The sequence below is a fragment of the Mesoplodon densirostris genome, chromosome 3, assembly GCF_025265405.1.
Source record: "Mesoplodon densirostris isolate mMesDen1 chromosome 3, mMesDen1 primary haplotype, whole genome shotgun sequence".
Lineage (NCBI taxonomy): Eukaryota > Metazoa > Chordata > Mammalia > Artiodactyla > Ziphiidae > Mesoplodon > Mesoplodon densirostris.
Genome location: NC_082663.1, coordinates 24,570,607 through 24,591,787, shown reverse-complemented (window position 1 = coordinate 24,591,787; position 21,181 = coordinate 24,570,607).

Sequence of the window (21,181 nt, the reverse complement as noted above, 5' to 3'; positions counted from 1 at the left end):
GGCCATCTGTATGTCTTCTTTTGTGAAATGTCTATTTAGGTCTTCCACTTGCAGGATACAAATTTAATGCACAGAAATCTCTGGCATTCCTATACACTAACAACAAAAAATCAGAGAGAGAAATTAAAGAAACAATCCCATTTACCATTGCAACAAAAAGAATAAAATATCTAGGAATAAACCTACCTAAGGAGGCCAAAGCCTTGTATTCAAACTATAAAACACTGATGAAAGAAATCAAAGATGATATAAATGGAGAAATATACCATGTTCTTGGATTGGAAGAATCAATATTGTGAAAATGACTATATTACCCAAAGCAAGCTACAGATTCAATGCAATCCCTATCAAACTACCAGTGGCATTCTTCACAGAATTAGAATAAAATATTTTACAATTCGTATGGAAAAACAAAAGACACTGAATAGCCAAAGTAATCTTGAGAAAGAAAAGCAGAGTCAGAGGAATAAGGCTTCCCAACTTCAAACTATACTACAAAGCTACAGTAATCAAGACAGTATGGTACTGGCACAAAAACAGAAATATAGATCAATGGAACAGGATAGAAAGCCCAGAGATAAACCCACTCACATACGGTCATCTAATTTATGACAAAGGAAGCAAGAACATACATCGGAGAAAAGACAGACTCTTCAATAAGTGGTGCTGGGAAAACGGGACAGCTACATGTAAAAGAATGAAATGAGAACACTCCCTAACACCATACACAAAAATAAACTCCAAATGGATTAAAGATCTAAATGTAAGACCAGACACTATAAAACTCTTAGAGGAAAACACAGGAAAAACACTCTTTGACATAAACCACAGCAAGATCTTTTTTGACCCACCCCCTAGAGTAATGAAAATAAAAACAAAAATAAACAAATGGGACCTAATGAAACTTAAAAGCTTTTGCACAGCAAAGGAAACCATAAACAAGATGAAAAGACAACCTTCAGGATGGGAGAAAATATTTGCAATTGAAATAATGGACAAAGGATTAATCTCTCATATGTACAAACAGCTCATGGAGTTCAATATCATAAAAACAATCAATCCAATTAAAAAATGGCCAGAAGATCTAAATAGACATTCCTTCCTTTTCTTAAAAGCAGGAGATGAAAATCCCATGTAAAAAATGTCCTCCCTCATACCAGAAGAAAAATAACATTCTTAACATCACGGATAAAAAGTTGAAACCCAGAGAATATTACCCAAAGAATTCTATACAAACAGACCTTTTAAAAATCGCTTCTCTTCCTTCTTCCTTCTGATTATTCAGGCTGGTATGTGCATGAGAGTTCTCCCTTCCAAACTTCCTGATAATGTTTTAAATGAAGTTGTCTTTTATTTATTTTCACACCTTATAAAATTTAGTATAGTATAGCATAGAGTAGATTAAAATATTAGAATAAAGGAATGTAAAATAAATAATTATTTTCCCTATTTTTTTCACAATGTCTATTTTAGACTGTTTCTAGTCTAGTCTTGCTTTTATTCAAGACAGTCAGCTTTAGATAATTCCACTGACATACCACATATTTGTTTTCTTCTTGAAAATAGAAGAAAACATATTTTACTTAAACATCCCACTTATAAAATTAAAAGGGATTTTCAACTGAGTCTAAGATTTTTTGCTTTAACTTTGTTTTTATTTAAATAGAAACCTGCTATAATTCTGAGAGAACTGTAAAAGTCTGCTCAGAAACATTCTAATGTAAAATGGACAGAGAAGGACAATGAGATATTTAATTTACCATGGTAAAGCCACTGCTGTGAAGAATGGATAATATATATCAATGGCAATATATGGAGAAATAAAACAGGTGAATAGCACAGACTATAAATCTGTTTTTACCACAGGACTTGTCTAAGTCATTCCTTTTAGTAATAAATAAAATAATTTTAGACCACATGGAGCTAGCTTGAAAAATCCCTTTTTTATGGCAATATACATCAGTTATGATTCAAACACTGTACTCTATTGTTCCAAAAACCTGCAACAAAGGAATAAATCCTCAGATGAATATTTAGATCATTATTCATTACAAAGAGTCATTTTTGTCTTTACTGATTCTCATTATTGGAAATCATGTATTTGATCTCATCTTCCACTCTAAAGATAGTATTGTAGAGATTAGAAAGTGTCTCTCTACCCCTATAGACCTGCTAATTTATTTCTTCAGCTTGAAGTTTTCCATGTGTTGTAAAATAAGAAAACAAACAAAAATGACACATAATCTATTTTTTGGTCTGGTTTCACTCTTAAGTAATAGAAATAGAGCAGAAGTGAGGAGTTGGAAATAGGAACTTTTTCTGAGCTGTTCTGTTTCTCTCTCTCTCTCTCACACACACACACACCAATCTCTCTCTCCCTCTTTCCCCTATGTCTCTCTCTCTCTTCTTCCCAGTACTAAATGATAAACTGCTCAGGACATTCTGAACAAGGAAAGGCACTTTGTAGCTGCTGCATACTCAACTTGAGGTACACATTACTGCAAAATGTAGAGGGAGAAATTTGAACTCATTTTCCTGGGTGATTCTATACCAAAGTGCTTTTCCTTACTATTTTTATTTGCATCTTCTTTAGTTATATTTCTGACATTCGTTAAGAGGGCCTTGTGATTTTCTGTCATTTGTTAAGTTCTTCTTGCCCAAAACTAAGATATGCAATATTATTTTAACTGCAACAATACTTACATGTACAACAATGCTATTATGTTTGGTCACTTTCCAAGTCAAGCTCCAATATAGGTACACAAACCTACTAACATGAGTAAGAAATAACTCTGTTCTGATGAATCATATAATCTACTAGGGAGAAAAGAAAAAGAATTTTTAAAACAAAATTCCAATTTCATGTGGCAAAAGTACAATTCAGAAGAATAAAGTATATTGGAGGTCATTTCCATTTTTTGACAGTGAATCACTGATTATATATATATATTAGTACTACTGTATGAATTAGTACTAATATCTATCTTAGTGAGCTTAAATAATTAGTGGATGTATGCACAATTGGCTTTCCATATGTAACTAATACTCTCAGAGTATCTTCACAAAAAGTGAATTTTTATATGCAAATAAAACATTTTAGTGAACTATGATTATTCTTTGTATATTCATATTCCTACAACACATACAGATTCCTGATTTAATTAAGTTTTGACTTGAAAACTTGGAGTGCATTATGGAGGGAGTAGGATTATCCTGTTGTTACGTATAAATCCACTCTATAGCCGACATATATTTTCTACCTTCTACCATGGACAATGGTAATTTGCTTTAGTAAAAAAAAAAAATTCAGAATTGATTAATACTGAAGCTTTTAAAATATTTTTTCTGAATACAATGGCTGCATATGGCTTAAAATGAATATATGCATGTATATATAATATATATACATATATTTCCATTTATTAATGAATTTCCTACATATTTCATATTGGCATTCTATTTCAATGAAATTCTACAAAGCCTTTGCTTAGATGAGTTATACACTGAATTTCAATCTTATCTGCAATCATTATAGTTTATTTTCCCTTTTTGAAGATTTCATTGCAATTTCATTAGGCATTTATGATTCTGTGTTTTTATTTTAAAATAGATATTTCACTCTCAACATTTTAAGGCATATTTTTGACAGAGTATCTTTCAATGAATTAAGGCAACTGCTTTCCATATGAACTCTCGCTTGAATTGTGAACTCACTAAAATGGCTGCTCATATTCAGCAACGAAATGAAAAACAAACCAAAATTATATATACACAAAAAGTGAACAAAAGAGGCATTATGTCACCAACATATATAATTCCATGCCTTCCTCAAATAAAGAGTAGTAAACAGAACAGGAATACGGGGGATATAGAAATCTCAGTCACTCAATTGACTTTATTTTTTAGTGATATGAAATTTGAATTATTCAAGCTGAAGCTATTAAATATTCATAGTGTTTCATATTATAAAGTTATTGATTAATGTCTTTGGTCAAGAACACTATTATCTTTGATTACATCAAGGTCATTCCAAGGAACAGGACCAAGGCACAAAGTTTTATATATGGAAATATGAGAAGCTAATACATAATTCATATTTAACAGATAACATAAAGGTTAACCCCTTGGAGAATCTGAAAATAATACTCATGTACTTCTGATAATTCTTTATACTGGCAATTTGGAAAATGCCACTGTTTTATTACTATCCATTCTTGTACAATGACATGAATTAATGCATACCTGCCTCACTATTCCTATGGGCAAAAAAAGGAATCTGAATTATGTACAAGACAAAGATTTTACAAAATTAAATGAGCCAAAATACTTTTCCTCTGTATACACATTGGAAATACTTCAAGAGCAGTGTCTTTCACTTTTAGGGAAATTTGGTACTTCATTGTAACATTATACCAGATATCTGTTAAACTTTCTAGGCCCACTGAAAGAATGAAGATATTTGGGATCAATTCACATTTTGGAATTATATACATACTAAGCACCTGTGAAATATTTCAACTTAACTTGATGTAGTCCTGTACTCTCAATTACAAAAAATCAGAGACTGTAATTTCAGTAAGTTTAAATGGCTTGTCCAAGGTCTCTACACTGTGCATATTGGCTATCTAATGAAAAATGTTACTTAACCTCTCAGTGTGATGAATTTTCCCATATATACAATGAAAACAATGTCTACTCTGTAAGGTTTGCTGAGAGAATGAGATGATGCAAGTAAGAGAATTTGGCACATTTTATCACATTATAAATATTAGCTATCCTTTTTAAGGGGGAATAAATCTAAGGTCTTGGCTTCCAGAATTCCTTTCTCTTTCACTTTCCACTTCACGGTCCTGTCACATTTAAATCAATGAATCTGTCAATGAGACTGAATTGTGGATAACTGTCTCCTAAACCTATATGTTTTTTTCTCTGTCCATGGTACCATCTCAAAGCAATGGAAGAGAGATCTGGTTACACAATGAGTTATTTTATTTTCCTTGAGCCATATTTTTATTGACATTCATATATAATTAAAAATTATGACTTAATTTTAAATATCAAATCAATAAGATTGCTTAATCCCAAAGTCATGGAATCCTTTTTCTCTCACATCTCAGAACCTATCCATCATCACCTAATATTGACTGTAACTTCAAAATACAGCTAGATCCTGACCACTTTTTGCCTCTTCCACTACTAGCATCCTGCCATTGTTTATCATTTGGATTATTACAGTGGCCTTCAAACAGATGTCTTTGATACTGAATCAGGGACCCTTCAGCATACTCTCAATATGGCACTTTAAAACATAAATCAGCTTATGACCCACTTTTATGTAAAACTCTCCAATTTATTCTCATCTCACTCATTGTAAAAGCCAGATTTTGTACTAATGTTTTATAGATCCTACATTGTATGAACTCTCCAATTTCTCTATGAACTTCTTTCCTTCTTCTGGTCATTTTTGTGTTCAATTTTTAGGTGCAATAGCCTCTTGGTTATTACTGAACATGGTAACAGATATGGTTTGCTGTGTATCTTCTTGATGTCTTTGGTCATATACCATCTTCTCTGTGAGGATTTCCATGGCCATTTTATTAAAATATTCAAATCCTCTGTGTTCTGTAGATACTTACCATGTTTGGCTTTTACCATAACATTACTATCATTTTACACACTATACATTTTACATTTTTGCTTATTATATTCTTTCCTTACTAAAATGTTAGTTCAATGAAGACAGAGATTTCTATTGACTTTTTTTGGTGCTGTATTTCAAAAGCCTAGAACATTACTCAATAAATAGTTGATTAAGAAATGAACTAGGAGTGGGTGGACTCAGATCAGAGAGGCAGCATAGTATAGTGGTTTTAAAAAAAAGCATGAATTTTAGAAAAACAGATATCAGAATTTGCATCATGTCTTCAACATTTACAGTTATGCTACTCAAAACAAATAGTTTACACTTTCCATTCCTCAGTTTCCTCATGACTCATGTATTGGAAATATTGTCTACTTCAGAGTACTGTCAAGAGCAGTGTTGAGATAAAATATAAACAATGTTAACACACTGTCAAACAGTCAATAAATTATTTCTATTAAGTGTAAAAAAGTTCACAGATTTTTCACTAGAAATAGAAGATGGAATAGGAATGAAGATCATAAAATATACTGGAAATAAGTGAAGGGAAATCTAGATGATATCCTTACAACACTCTTTAACCCAAGGAGTAAAACCTATGTGTGGTGGAGAGCTCATTCCTTTCTTACATCTTGCTTCTGAGGACTTGATTGCACTTAGTAACTAACTTTTCTTAACCAGAGGACTTGAATTTATTACAAAATTATTCTCCAAGTTTGTATTTCTGCAATGACGATGTGTTTTCATCTACCATTACCTTTGTAATATATTATGGACTGAAGCCAGAATAATTTGTTAAAACCAAACAAACAAAACCAAATATGGTCTCATTCCAGCCCAAAGGTATTCATCTTCTAAATGCAATCAAAATTAAATGGACAATTATAACGTTTATTCTAAAACCTATGTGATTTTGATCCCTGCTTATCTGTCTACTTTATCCTACGCTGTGTCACCCATGGTTCACTTTTTTCTAGCAACACAGGTTGAATTCAAAACTGGCTAAGGCTTTCCCTGCCTACAGTCTTTACAGATATTGATTCCTCAGCCTGAAACTTTTTTTTTTAACATCTTTATTGGAGTATAATTGCTTTACAATGGTGTGTTAGTTTCTGCTTTATAACAAAGTGAATCAGTTATACATATACATATGTTCCCATATCTCTTCCCTCTTGCATCTCCCTCCCTCCCACCCTCCCTATCCCACCCCTCTAGGTGGTCACAGAGCACAGAGATGATCTGCCTTTTCAAAATGGTTGACTCCTTCTCATTCTTTCAGTTTCTGCTTAGGTGTTGCTTCTCAAAGGAACCATTATTTGAATTAGTTCTTCTTGCCTTTAACCCATTATTCCCTAATATAGTTTCCTGTTTGTGTGTTTACAGTCCTTATCAAAATTTGAATGCTTATTTACCTTCTTGGGTTATTCCAATTGCCTCCTCTCCACTAGATTTTATAAAAACATGGCCCATGCCTACTCTCTTTATTGTTCCTCTAAGGCCTTGCTGATGGGAATATTCTTAGTAAACATGTGAATAAATGAGTTAGTCACATACCCTATCTCAGTGTCTGTTTTAGGTAACCTCACACCATGATGCATAATGACCTACTTAGGGTCTTCCAGTGAGGGGTGATTTTATTTATTTATACCGTGTATAAGGAGAGACCCAACAGTTTTATATATTGTCCCATTTCCAGGAGATTATTTACTTGAAATAAACTACAAAGTATACTTATCTAAGAGATCAAAACCCTTTTGTTGATTCTGCCATATATTTGTACTCTATCATTTCTACTTTGTCTAAATATCTCCCCTTAAAAAAAAGTTTGAAATGCATATTTACTTTTAAAGCATCAAGACAAAAGAGTCTAGGAATTATTGGAAGATATTAGAGAGATGCTCCAAATTTCAGAGCTAAGGGCTGACACCCCAAGAACTTTTATTACTGTAGTTCTGCGTATCAAAGAAACATAAATTCCAGATACAAGGCTAGTTATTTATTTTGTCAGTTTCAATACATATGAAAATCATAAAGAAAAACAAAAAACCTTTATGTATCAACCACTTAGCTAGGTATAAAATATTATTAATTCAGTTGGAGGCCCCTGGGAACTTTTATCAAATTCCCTTCTCTATTCATAGAGGAAACAATGACTTTAGATTTGCTAATGAACATATTTCTGTAATTGTTTATAATTATGTTCCAGTATATATACATACAATTGAATGATGATCATGTATTTTTAAAAGTTAAAAACGTATATGTTTACCTTCACCTTGCTTTGTTTTGTTCCATGTTACATTAGTGAGATCCATCTGGTTTTTTGTTTTTTGTTTTTATTTTGCGGTACGCGTGCCTCTCACTGTTGTGGCCTCTCCCGTTGTGGAGCACAGGCTCCGAAGGTGCAGGCTCAGAGGCCATGGCTCACAGGCCAAGCCGCTCCGTGGCATGTGGGATCTTCCCGGACCGGAGCAAGAACCCATGTCCCCTGCATCGGCAGGTGGACTCTCAACCACTGCGCCACCAGGGAAGCCCCAAGATCCATCTGTTTTAACACACCTTATCCAGTATTTTAAATGTTTAGGATTACATTATATGAAAATATCACAATAAAGTTATCCATTGTTCAATATATTGTCATTCAGCTTTCCTTAGTGTTTTGCTATTTTTTAAAAATAGGTTCTATGAACATGTATTGTTATATAAATGGGTCAGAATTACTCTAGGATATTGTCATAGTCAGTTCAGGCTGCTATAACAAAGTACCATAAACTGAGTGGCTTATAAACAACAGAAATTTATTTCTCACTTTTCTAGAGGCTAGAAATCTGAGATCAGGGTGCCAGTATGGTTGACTTCTTGTGACAGCTGTCTTCCAGGTTGCAAACTTCCAACTTCTTGTACCTTCATGTGACTGGGAGCAGAGATTCTCTCTGGCATCCCTTTTATAGGGTACTAATTCCATTCCTAATCAATCGCCTCCCAAAGGCCCCACCTCCTACACCATTGTCTTGGGACTTAAGATTTCAATATATGAGTTTGGGGATGACATAAACATTCAGTGCATCACAGATATACACAGAAGAATGTTAATTTCAATATCATAGGATGATTTGGATACCTATTACACCACTGCAAATCCTCTCAGTCTCAACATTTGTTCGTCTGTGACCTTATTTACCAGTGTAGACTTTGTTCAGCCTCATAACAATGCAACTGATAGTACCAGTCTTCAGGCCCTGGAAAGACTTCACTTTCTGCCTTGGAACTTCTTGAACAATGTTGTGTGGACTGCTGGAGGAGATTGGTTTGATACACATGTACGCTCCATCTAGACATATCGATGAGTTAACACCCACGTGGTAATACTTGAATAATGGAACCCCTAGAGGTAAGAGATAAATATTTCCCCTTTGTTTTACTTCCGTGAATGGTCATAGAGAATCCAATTCCCTAACTTGATAATGTATTCTAGATTTGACTCTCCTTTTCCGTGGTTCATTCATCTGTTCCTCATTCCTCCTCCACAATCACCTTCCCAAATAAATTTCTCACGCTGTCTGAGCTCTGGGTGGAATGGAGGAGGTGATCCCAGGGTGACATAGTACACATATATGTTTTTTATCCTCTAAATAGATTTTGCTGATTTAAACTCTTACCAGAAGTTCATAAAATCCTCCCTTGCAGCTAATATGTGGTCACATGACTCCCAGTTTATATCTCTAACTGATACCTCCTCTCTGAACACTCAACTTTACAACTGCCTTGAATATCAAATAGACATCTCCAATTTAATGAGTGAAGCAGAAGTCTTAATCTGCATCCTCCCGATTCTGCTTCAATTCCAGTAATTTTTTTTTTTTTGCGGTAGGCGGGCCTCTCACTGTTGTGGCCTCTCCTGTCGCAGAGCACAGGCTCCGGACGTGCAGGTTCAGCGGCCATGGCTCATGGGCCCAGCCACTCCATGGCATGTGGGTTCTTCCCGGACCGGAGCATGAACTCGTGTCCCCTGCATCGGCAGGTGGACTCTCAACCACTGCGCCACCAGGGAAGCCCTATTCCAGTAAATTTTACTTTGTAATTTGTGCCATTATTACCCCATTACACTGTTATATACATCAATCCAATCAGAAGATGTGTTTTACTTCACCTTTAGATTGATTGCAAATCTGATTATTATCTCTTATGTGAACTGCTAAAATAACTTTTTTATACATCTGTCTGCTGCCATTATCCATTCTTCCTTCAATCTCTTCTGCAGAAAGCAACCAAAGTTATTTTTTATAGTATAACTCAGATCATGACATTGTAGTCTCACTTCTCCAAAGTATTCCTTTCACACTTTTACAAAAACTAAAGATCTAATCTGGCCCCTAGCTGCTTCACTGTCCTTGTCTCTTACCAACTTGATTACTCTGCCTTATGTCACCATCTTGCTTTCACCGATTCAGGACCTTTATACTTAGTGCTCCATTTTTGGGAAACTCACTTCTATAAGATAATTCTTCTTTAGAGTGCCTTTCTAATCAACCAGCCACCATTTCATTGTCATTTCAACCTGATTAGACTATGTAACAATTGCCACTAATCTGCTATCATATACTACACTTTTAACTTATTTTTCTAATTGTTTATTATCTAACTACAAACTTTCAGAGAGAATAAAGTTTCTTTGTCTATTCTGGTTAAGAGCATAGGCCCAGAATTAGCAAAAGGTCAGGGACATGCATGGTACCTAATTAAGAGTTGTTTGAGGACTGGGTGAAAAGAAGTCTGTAACTTTGGGATCCATTCTTGTTATGACAATGATGATGCTAGGAATGCCAGGCCAACAGCTCCCACTGGGTAGGCCAAATTATCCTGTTTGGCTGGGGGCAGGGCACAGTTACTTAAATGTGAATATTGGAGAGAGTTGCTGTCTCACTTAGAAATGAATAAAAATGAAAGGTGCTAATAAAAATATTTTCTGTAGTTTTATCATCAGAATAAAACTTCCACTTGGTTTCTGCTTAACCATCAGAAATTAGGCAGAAATCAAGTGGCAGTTTTGCCATTTGAACAGCTCCAGTGACTTCTCCAGCTCCTTCAGTTCCAAAAAGCCCATCCAACTCAGAGTCAGAGTGTGAGTGAGTCTGGGTGTGCAGATAATGGGACAATGCACCAAAGGAAGAGGAAGACGTACAGTGTGATAGGAACTGGAGATACTGTCTCCCAGGATGACTGTGTAAGGCAAGAGCACAGCTCCTGCAGGTCATGAAGCACAGTTGTTATCTGTGTAGAAGGACTTGCCTGCAGAGAGGAGAAAGAGTAGGGCAGTCTGTCAGATCCTGCAGACAAAAGAAGGGCTGGAGAAAGCCATAGAATGAGGATGCTTTTGGAATATGAGTCCATTTACTTAGCATTTACTATAGCAACTTTTTTCTCTGCTACAGATGCAAATTAATGTGCCTTGTTTTATGCATAAAGGCAAGAATCTATGGGGATGGTGTCAAGGAAACACTTTATATGTTTTAATATAAATTAACTTCATTTCAAAATCATCAGGCACATACACATAACCTTATACCTGTAGACACATGACTGTGGTAATTAGTGAAGTATTTATATTTATTGAGAAGTAATAAGATCTGTTGTATAACACATGCATTGCATCATTTATAATTGGTGACATTAATGGACACATTTTTTGTTTTCTAAATACCTCAACTTGTTTCTATTTTTCTACTACTGCAAACTCAATTTTCAGAATAGAGAAGTAGAGAATCATCAGTGAGTGGCACCCAAATCTTCAACACAGGTGTGACCACTGTAACCAAATCTTAATTACCAAAAATCTATATGAATTATCAATGAAGTTACATTTGGTAAGGAATTTGCATTAAAATTAATTAAAAAGTGATAGGTAGTACAAGCCCTTGTTAAACTTAAAATTTAAATTTAAATATTTGGACTGCATATTTTAAAATATTCACCTAGTATATGTAATAAAGTGCATACTATAGAAAATATTTCTATATATATATACATATATATATAATTTAGGTGAGTGCTTCAGCATTTTGCTATTAATAAAAATGGATATTTATTGACTTAATTACTTCTCAATTGCCTTTTTTATTTCACATTTATGAATATTTTGATATCTATTTTTTATAAGGAGAAGAGTTTTCCTTACTTATTTAATTTATATTTGAATCATATCTGATTCAGACCAAATGGTAAGGATATATATCTCATAGTATGTACAGCCAATAAATACTTAATATATTATTTTTCAAGAATACATAGACTATTTATAAAAGCAGAACTTTGTTGGGCCAAGAAAGCAAGTATCATCACATTTTATTAGTTTGGCAAACACTAAAATATCTGACAATACCAGATACTGGTGAGGATGTGGAATGTCATCCCTGTGAATCAATACAACCACTTTATTTAATAGGCATAAAGCTAAAAATATACCTACTCCCCAAGAGAGTAATTTCATCCCTTAGCTATACATCTGCCTGAATACACGTATAATAATATGCATCACAGACTACTAATAATAACAAAATTTGGGAATAAATATAGCTATAAAAATAAAATCATTAACTGAAGACAGTTCACACAACTGGATAATATACAAGAGAAAATGTAAACAAATGTAAAGTCCAATACCAAACAAAACTAAATCATATTCTGTATGGAAACTATAAATAATTGCAAGAAAAGAATTATCACAGACGTTGGGGTAAAAGTTACATAAAGGGGGAGTACAAACGATTTGTGGCTGGGAAGGACACAACTAGAGTTTGTTAGATTACTGAGAATGTTCTACTTGTCATCATGCATAGTAACTACATGAATTTTTCCTGCATCACTTATTTCAACTTAAACATATTGAAAAACTCCAATGATCTCTTCAAGAGATATTTAGTATAATCAATAATCACATATTCTCATCCTGAAGAAGTTAAAATAATTTTAAATAGCTGTTGAAATCCAATCCAGGTCTCAAGGCCCAGTTGATACATTACTTAATGAATACCACTCCATCTTTCATCTCATAAAAAATTGTGCTCTCCTCAGCAAACTCTTCATACTAACTGTAATTTGCCCAATTACACTCTTCACAGATATTTTTGAATTGTGTTGTATTTATTACAGTTCTGGTAAGAGATAGAAGACACAATCACCTTTGATCATCAGGAAAATTGAAGGAACAGAATTTTACTGAGGGATGGGTAGGAGTTAGGGGACAGACAAAGGATGATGAAGCACCCAATAAGGAGCAGTGAAAGGAAGATTCCATAGATATGACAGGGCAAGGAAAGGAAAGGGTGTTAGGAAAATCCAGTGAAAGTTGAAAGACATTGAGGACAACAGCAGGAAGGAAAGGATAATTGTAGAAGAATGCAACAAATAGCAGATCTTTGTCTTTGAAGCGGGGAAAAGTGTGGAAGGAATATTTCAATCTCTCTTTCTTTCCTCCACTAGCAAAACCCAATCAGAAGGCTGATAGTAGGAGAAACTGGATAATGAGTCCACTAAGACAGAATAAATCAGATGCGCACAAAGCTCAGGGGTCTTCAGCTTTTATAGAATATATAATATACTCAATCTTAAGGCTTAATATGGTACCTCACAAAGAGTAGGTGTTGAATAATATTTATTGAATATTACAAAAATTCTACATATTTTATTCACTGTAGCTTTTTTACCCTGAGCTGTTTATAGTATAAATGTTTTAGAAGATTTTGAGACCTTTCCTTATACGTCTGAGATTATTAATACTTGTTTTTCCTGGGGGCATTGTTTAGCCATTTATTTTTCCTAATTTTAATTTTTCATATCCAGTGCTCACCTGTCCATCAATATGATGAACTGTTGGTTGCCACATAGTTTTAAGGATGATGAGCCATTCTTGGGAATAATTATTTCTAAGAAACTAATTCTCCTCAGGTAGCTGGTATTGAAAAACATCATCAGAAAATGATAAATTGACAAGAACAACTCACTACTTCCTTAAAATTTTATGGAAATAGTCTATGACTTAATTGAGTTTGAGAACTGTTCAGCATCTCCAAAAAGATGTATCACTTAATGCAGGGTTCATATTTATTTATTACAGGCCTGCATAAGGCTTTTAGGTTATTTTCTAGTAAAGGAGTATACCCTGTTTTACCAGCTCCTCCAGATTCTTTTTGGAGACATTGGGAGCAAATGTGTGCTCTGACCTTATTCACCTTATACCTACTCCTTATTCAGTCTTAAAGGGATGAACTGATGCTAGAGATAAAGATCAAAACAATATGTACAGGGAATGAAGAATCCTGTACATTTGTTTATTGAGATTATTCTTTTGTTAGCAAAGATATTAAACTATTTTGTCAGCTTTTCTTTTTTTCTTTATGAAATGTGGATGCACAGGTAACTCTTGGATTTTACTCAATCTTTTTTATTTTTATTTTTTCAATATTCAAGGTTTGGATTTTGAGAAATATAAATTCAGTGTTTTTTCCTCATGAATACTGTTTCACCACATACAGTTGAAGTGATTCATTTAACATACTCTTTCCTATCTTCTCTCATTCAGGCTAATATCAGTTCCTTGAATCAACGGACCAACCTGCAGACATTCAGAGTGCACTGGAGATCTTTGAAACATGGATTATGAATTAACAAATGTTAAGTAATTTGTTGAAAATATTGTGCTGTATGTCTTTAAAGTCTTTTTTCAAATTATGATTTCATTGAACTAAAAGAGGAAACTGAGTCATAATATTTAGGAAATTGCCCAATCCTACTAACTACAATCATTAAATATAATGGCAGTGAATGTGATAGTTTTTATATTGTTTTTTTAGCTAGAATTTTAGAAAATATCAATAAATAGTCATAACTCTACCTTTGAGTACTTCATGGTTAAAATAAAATTTAAACAATTATCTATCTTGAGATTCTATAAATAAAATGTGATTTCATAAATAATAACTAATTTGGCTAGTAACTTTCCATTTTGTCTGAAATATTAAGCTTATTGTTTTCTAGAAGGAATAAAGTATTTAAGGAAAAGAGATTTCTTTGGTGCAAAAGTAAAATCTGAATACCATAAATTTAGACAGAAACTTAAACTTTACCACAACTCACCTTGCTATGATTCTTACTCTGCACTCTTGAAGAATGCCAACTTTGAAATTTAGAGTTCTTCTACAGACATTCTGCACATTGTGCTGCACAGGTGGTCTGATTTCTCTCATACCAGTCTCTATCCTCCTTACTTGAACCCTTATTCATTCTATGTCTAAAGTTTTTTTTCAGCTTTTTTTCACTATATACTGTCCTAGATTTTACAGCTTCTCCAATATTTTTATCCCCCTCCCATTTTAAAAGATTGTCTAGGTTCCAGTTTCAAGCTTGAATCTAATTTCAATCCTCAATTCCACATATATCTTAATTTAATTAAATTTAAAATGAAAATGCAACCTAGAAGAATTTTAGAAATTCCATAGATCAACAGCTTCAATTTACAAATGACAAAACTGAAAAAAAAGAAATCATAGTGTCAAACTATGAGTTATTATACGCAACTCTATTAGAGTGGACTTGTGTAATGTTACAGTGCATTACATTTTGTTCCAAACTTTTTAGCATTTTTTTTTTCGGTACACAGGCCCCTCACTGCTGTGGCCTCTCCCGCTGCAGAGCACAGGCTCTGGACACACAGGCCCAGTGGCCACTGTCCACGGGCCCAGCCACTCCGTGTCATATGGGATCCTCCCAGACCGGGACACGAAGCCGTGTCCCCTGCATCAGCAGGCGGACTCTCAACCACTGTGCCACCAGGGAAGCCCCTTTTTAGCATTTTTAATTTAAAAAAAATGGACATCAAAACTTCTATCATTTGTGTAATTTCATATTAAACAATTTTGTGTGAAAAATAGACTTAATATAAAGTTTATTTTTTAAGAATATAATAATAAAAACTAATATTAGAAACTTTCAAAATATACTAATTTCCCTTACATACTTTTGATTATAATACCTACTCTTTAAAGGAAAAAGTCTAACATTTCTACTATAATAATTAAGAATTAGAAGGAAACTAAAACAATGAATGGCTAAGTAACTTATAAGAATTGTAAATATATTTGTAAGTAATTTTGTAAGAATTAGAATCAAATTCCATTTCCAAATTTCAAGTCAAAGTTAATGGTGAATCTATTATAATATGCTGCCTAACTTTATATGTTTGAAGAAGGTGTGTGTGTCTCTGTGTCTGCACATTTTTAATTTTGAGTTTTCTCATTCTAGGTTATTATGCAGCAAAACTGTATTATAATTATGCTTAAAACCTTATTGGTATTTTAAAATAAATTACAGGATTAGTCATGATAACAGGAAAATAATACTTAGCTGCTGAATATAAACAAAGTGTAGAGTAGCATAAATCTTGCAAGCACAAAAGTGGTAAAAACAGCAAGATTTAGAGGCTCTAATACAAGAGAGATATATAGTACCAACTGCAGTAATCTCAAAAATTTACATCCCCAAATGTACAGACTTGATCTTATTTTCAGTCAGTGTGTTCTGTATGGAAGATGAACATGCTCATGACAATGAAGTATGATTCAGAAAACTAGATCCTGCACAGAGGAATATAAAATGTGATTATATACTGTACTGATGTGTAAAATTTTAAACAGAATTTAATCAATCATCTTGAAACCTAGATATATTTGTGGAACAATGACATCACTTTTAAATTACACATAGTTTGTAAACGCACAAAATTAATAATGTCTTTTGTGTACATGTATTACTTTGAGAAGAAACTGCTATGAACTATATTATCAGATCAAGCAGCCTTTGAAAATCTGTGTGCTACAGGGCAATTTGTTACTTCATTTTAATGGAATGTTCCATACTAAAAATGTCTAACTGCTCAGAAGAGGAATAGAAGTGTAAATTTATTATCTGAGAAAAGAAAATTAATTGACATGGGCCAAAAATGTAATAGAATTAGACCCATGTGGAATAACTGAGAACTTCAGGAACTCAATCTAGACTCTATGGGATGATAAAATTACATGCAGAAAAACTGAAATATATCATTTTTGAACAAAACTCAGGATTTCTCAAAGGAATATCATATAAAATAAGCCTTCTTTATCTCCAACAAAGTCTAGTCGTAGAATAGAAAATGTCACTTGAGATACAAAACAAATTTTGTTATTCTGTTGGATTGTTATTGTTGTTGTTTTAAGTAAATATTTACCATTCCAGAGAGAATTGATAAAGTGAAAAAAAATTTAGAGATCAGGGAAATATGTAGAAATGTTATTCAGTCTAAAATGATTTATTGAATAACTACTATTTGGTAGGTTATGTTCATAGAACTGGGGATACAGACAAGACATCTAAATGAAATGGAAAATTTGATGAGACTTGTATCAGAGTAGTAATTTGATACAAAGATAAATCATTTCCAATAGCTGCATGTGCTATGGATATGGTAAGAAAAAACAGCAATGGCAAAACCATGGTGTGGTAGTGAGTTTGCCAGGTTTCGGTAAGCAGAATATAGTCCAATGTGATGGAAGTTCAATGAGAGTCAGAGGAAATGTGCTGTGGATTATGGTTTAGAGAAATATTCAGTGGTTTTCAATCACAGTATTGTTTCCACACAAGTAGACTGAATTTTATCTCTAAAATATTATCTATGTTGTGACAAATTAGATTACTGGTTTTGAAAGAAATACCTCAACTTATCTGTGATTTTTATAGCCTTTTCTTATGATGATGATTTGTAAATTTGTGACTTTAATTTGACCATTTCAGAAAGTATGTCTGAATACTGAGAAAGGTTTTCCTCACTGAGCCAAAATTACTGCCTCCAGATGAACACAAAGTGTTATGACATAGCATTATTTTGTTTTCTAGGATATATAGTAAATGCTGTTTAGAACAGTAAATAGGAACTTTGTTAGTATAAATAATAATTTCTTTAGGCTTCTTAAACAAGATCAAAATCTAAATTTGTGAAATAAAGCCATCTTGATTTAAATATAGTTATTTGTCCACTCTGTTCAATTTTTAGTTCACTCCAAAACATGAAAACAATGAAAATAAAGCAGAAATATCTCAAAACCTATTAAATTATAGTTCCTTATAAGGCTTTATTTTTCCAAAATTAGTTTTTATAAATATCTAGTTTATAGGTAAAAGAAACAGCTGGTAGTGAAATTTCTCACTTAAAGGTTTAGCCAGTTCAGTCAGATCCAAACTAGCTATCATTAAATAAAGAAGAGGTTGATTTGTCTCTAGCACAATACGTGTTTCTCCCAGAAACTGGAAATGTAAATGATGTAAAAACTGTTATTTTTTCACTGTGGAGTTAGCCACACAGTTTTAATCACCACTGTGGAGAGGTAGCATTCTGGTATATCCAGAGAATTATGAAATGAAATGAAGGAGACATAGGTCTTAAAACATGGTGAGTCTGTATCAGTAATGGGCCAATTGGAGAACTAGTTTGGGAATGCTGGGTTCATATTTACAAGAATTCTGAGCAACACAGGAATAAAGTTCAATCCTATCAACACTTCAATGGGTAACAGTAATGAGAACCTGAGGGCAAAACTTAACCCATCAGTTTAGATATTACTAAGATGCGAAACAGACTGAATTGTAGGTTAAAGATGGATCTGGAAGTGGCTCAACTAGTGAGAAGCAATTATTACTCCCATCTAATACAGGATAATATGAGCTTATGTAATTTTTGTTACTTATAGCATAAATTAAGAGTGCTAAAATTGGGCTGGAAACCTGGTCTTTGATTCCAAAAACTCTCTTTTCCCACTACATTATATATATGTTGTCTCCAAATAATAATGAAAAATAAAGCACTGCTACATTTTACAAAGGACTTGAAGTAATTAATCACTGTGTTGAGCACTTTAAATAAATACTCATATACATACATATAGTGAATCCATTTGCAACTGGTGCTTTAAGTTTCAAATTCTTTAATATAGGGAGGCCTATTCAGATTATCTATATCTCCTGTGTGAGTTTTGTTCTATTGGATGTTTCAAGGAATTGCTCCATTTTATCTAGGTTTTCAAATTTGGAGCCACAGCATTGCTCAAAATATTCCTTTATTATCTTTTCAATATCCATGATATTAGTAGTTCTGGCTCCTCTTTCATTTCCGACATTACTAATTTGGATCTTTTTTCTTCTTTACTTAATTTACCTGGCTGGAGGTTTCTCAGTTTTCATCTTGTCAAAGATTGTACTTTTGGTTTTGTTGATTTTCTCTGGTGACATCCTGTTTAAATTTCATTGATATTTTTTTAAATTATTTTTTTACTTCCTCTTATGTTGGTTTTAATTTGCTCTTCTTTTTCTAGTTTTCTAAGGTAGAAGGTTGGGTTTTTAATTTTAGGTCTATCTTCTTTCTAACACATTTTTTATGATTTCTACTCTTTAAATTTGTAAAGGTTGTGTTTTATGGCCAAGAACATGATCTATCTTGGTGGGTGTTCCATGTGAGCTTGAAAACAATGTATTCTGTGTTGTTGGATGAAGAATTCTATAAATATCAACTAGATCCAATTGATTAATTGTACTCTTCAGTTCAATTACATCTTTACTGATTTTCTGTCTGCTGGATCTTTTAATTACTGGCAAAGTATGTTTGAAGTCTCTAACTATAATAGTGGGTTCATCTATTTCTCCTTTCAGTTCTATTAGTTTTTGTCTTACATATTTTGACACTCTGTTGTTAGGCACATACATATTAAGGTTGCTACATTTTTTTTTAGAATTATCCTTTCATTATTATGTAATACTTCCCTTTGCCACTGATAATTTTCCTTGCTCTTAAGTCAGCTTTATCCGTAATTCATATAATTACTCCTTTCTTTTTTTAAATTAATTAATGAATTTATTTATTTATTTATTTTTGGCTGCATCGTGTCTTCGTTGCTGCACACGGGCTTTCTCTAGTTGTGGCGAGTCGGGGCTACTTTTCATTGTGGTGTGCGGTTTTCTCATTGTGGCAGCTTGTCTTGTGGAGCATGGGCTGTAGGTTCAGAGACCTAAGTAGTTGTGGCACGTGGGCTCTAGAGCATAGGCTCAGTAGGTGTAGCGCACAGGCTTAGTTGCTCCACGGCATGTGGGATCCTCCAAGACCTGGGCTCAAACCCACGTCCCCTGCACTGGCAGACAGCTTCTTAACCACTGCACCACCAGGGAAGCCCCTTCCTACTTTCTTTTGATTAGTGTTGACTTGGCATACCTATCTTCATCCCTTTACTTTTTAAAAAAAATTTTAAAAATGATTACTTTCTACAAATGAATGAAGCATCCTATGTTAGACAACTGTAAAGCAATTTACAAGATTTATATTGCTTTTACTGTCATTTTACATGTGGCACATGTTTAAAATGTTATGAGGTATGTAAGGTATGGATGACAGGAGAATATATAGAGATACTGTACACAGTTAAGGAACTTTCTATATTCATCATATGGAGTGAAATACTTTTAACTTATGTGTGCTTTTATGTTTAAAGTGGGTCTTTTGCAGACAACATACACTTGGATATTCTTATCTACTCTACAGTTTGTCTTTTAATTGATGTATTTAGATCACTGATGTTTGTTATTATTGATCTAGTTGTAATAATATCTACTAAGTTTCTTACTGTTGACCTTGTTTTTATTTTTTCCCACTTTTTTTTGCCTTCCCTCATTTTAATTGAGCAAATTATATAATTATATTTTTCTCCTCTATTACCATATCAATTATACTTCTTTTTACTTTTTAATCTTTTTAACCTTTTCTTTTAGTGGTTGTCCTTGAGTTTGCCATATACATTTTCAACTAATCCAGATACACTTGCAAATAACTCTCTACCACTTCATGGGTAGCGCAAGTTCCTTGTAACAAAGTATTAAGCAATCCTTCCCTCCCATGAATTATAACAGTGATGTCATTCTTCATTCATTTACCCATAAGCTATAATCACTGAATACGTAGCTGCTGTGATTATTTTGGACAAACTGTTATCTGTTAGATCAATTAAGAATAAAGGGCTTCCCTGGTGGCGCAGTGGCTGAGAGTCTGCCTGCCGATGCAGGAGACACGGGTTCGTGCCTCGGTCCGGGAAGATCCCACATGCTGCAGAGCGGCTGGGCCCGTGAGTCATGGCTGCTGAGCCTGTGCATCCGGAGCCTGTGCTCTGCAACGGGAGAGGCCACAACAATGAGAGGCCCGCGTACCACCAAAAAAAAAAAAAAAAAAAAAGAATAAAAATATAAGAAATATTAAGTAAACATTATTTATTCACTAAGTAATCCTCTTTTTTTAATGTAGATCTAAACTCTGACCTATATCATTTTTCTTCTCTCTAAAGAATGTTTTTTCAATATTTCTTACAAGGCAGATCTACTGGTGAAAGTTTCCTTCAATGTTTGTTTGAGAAATTTTTTGACATTCACTTTTGAAGGATAATTCACTTGATACAGAATTCTAGGTTAGTATGTGTT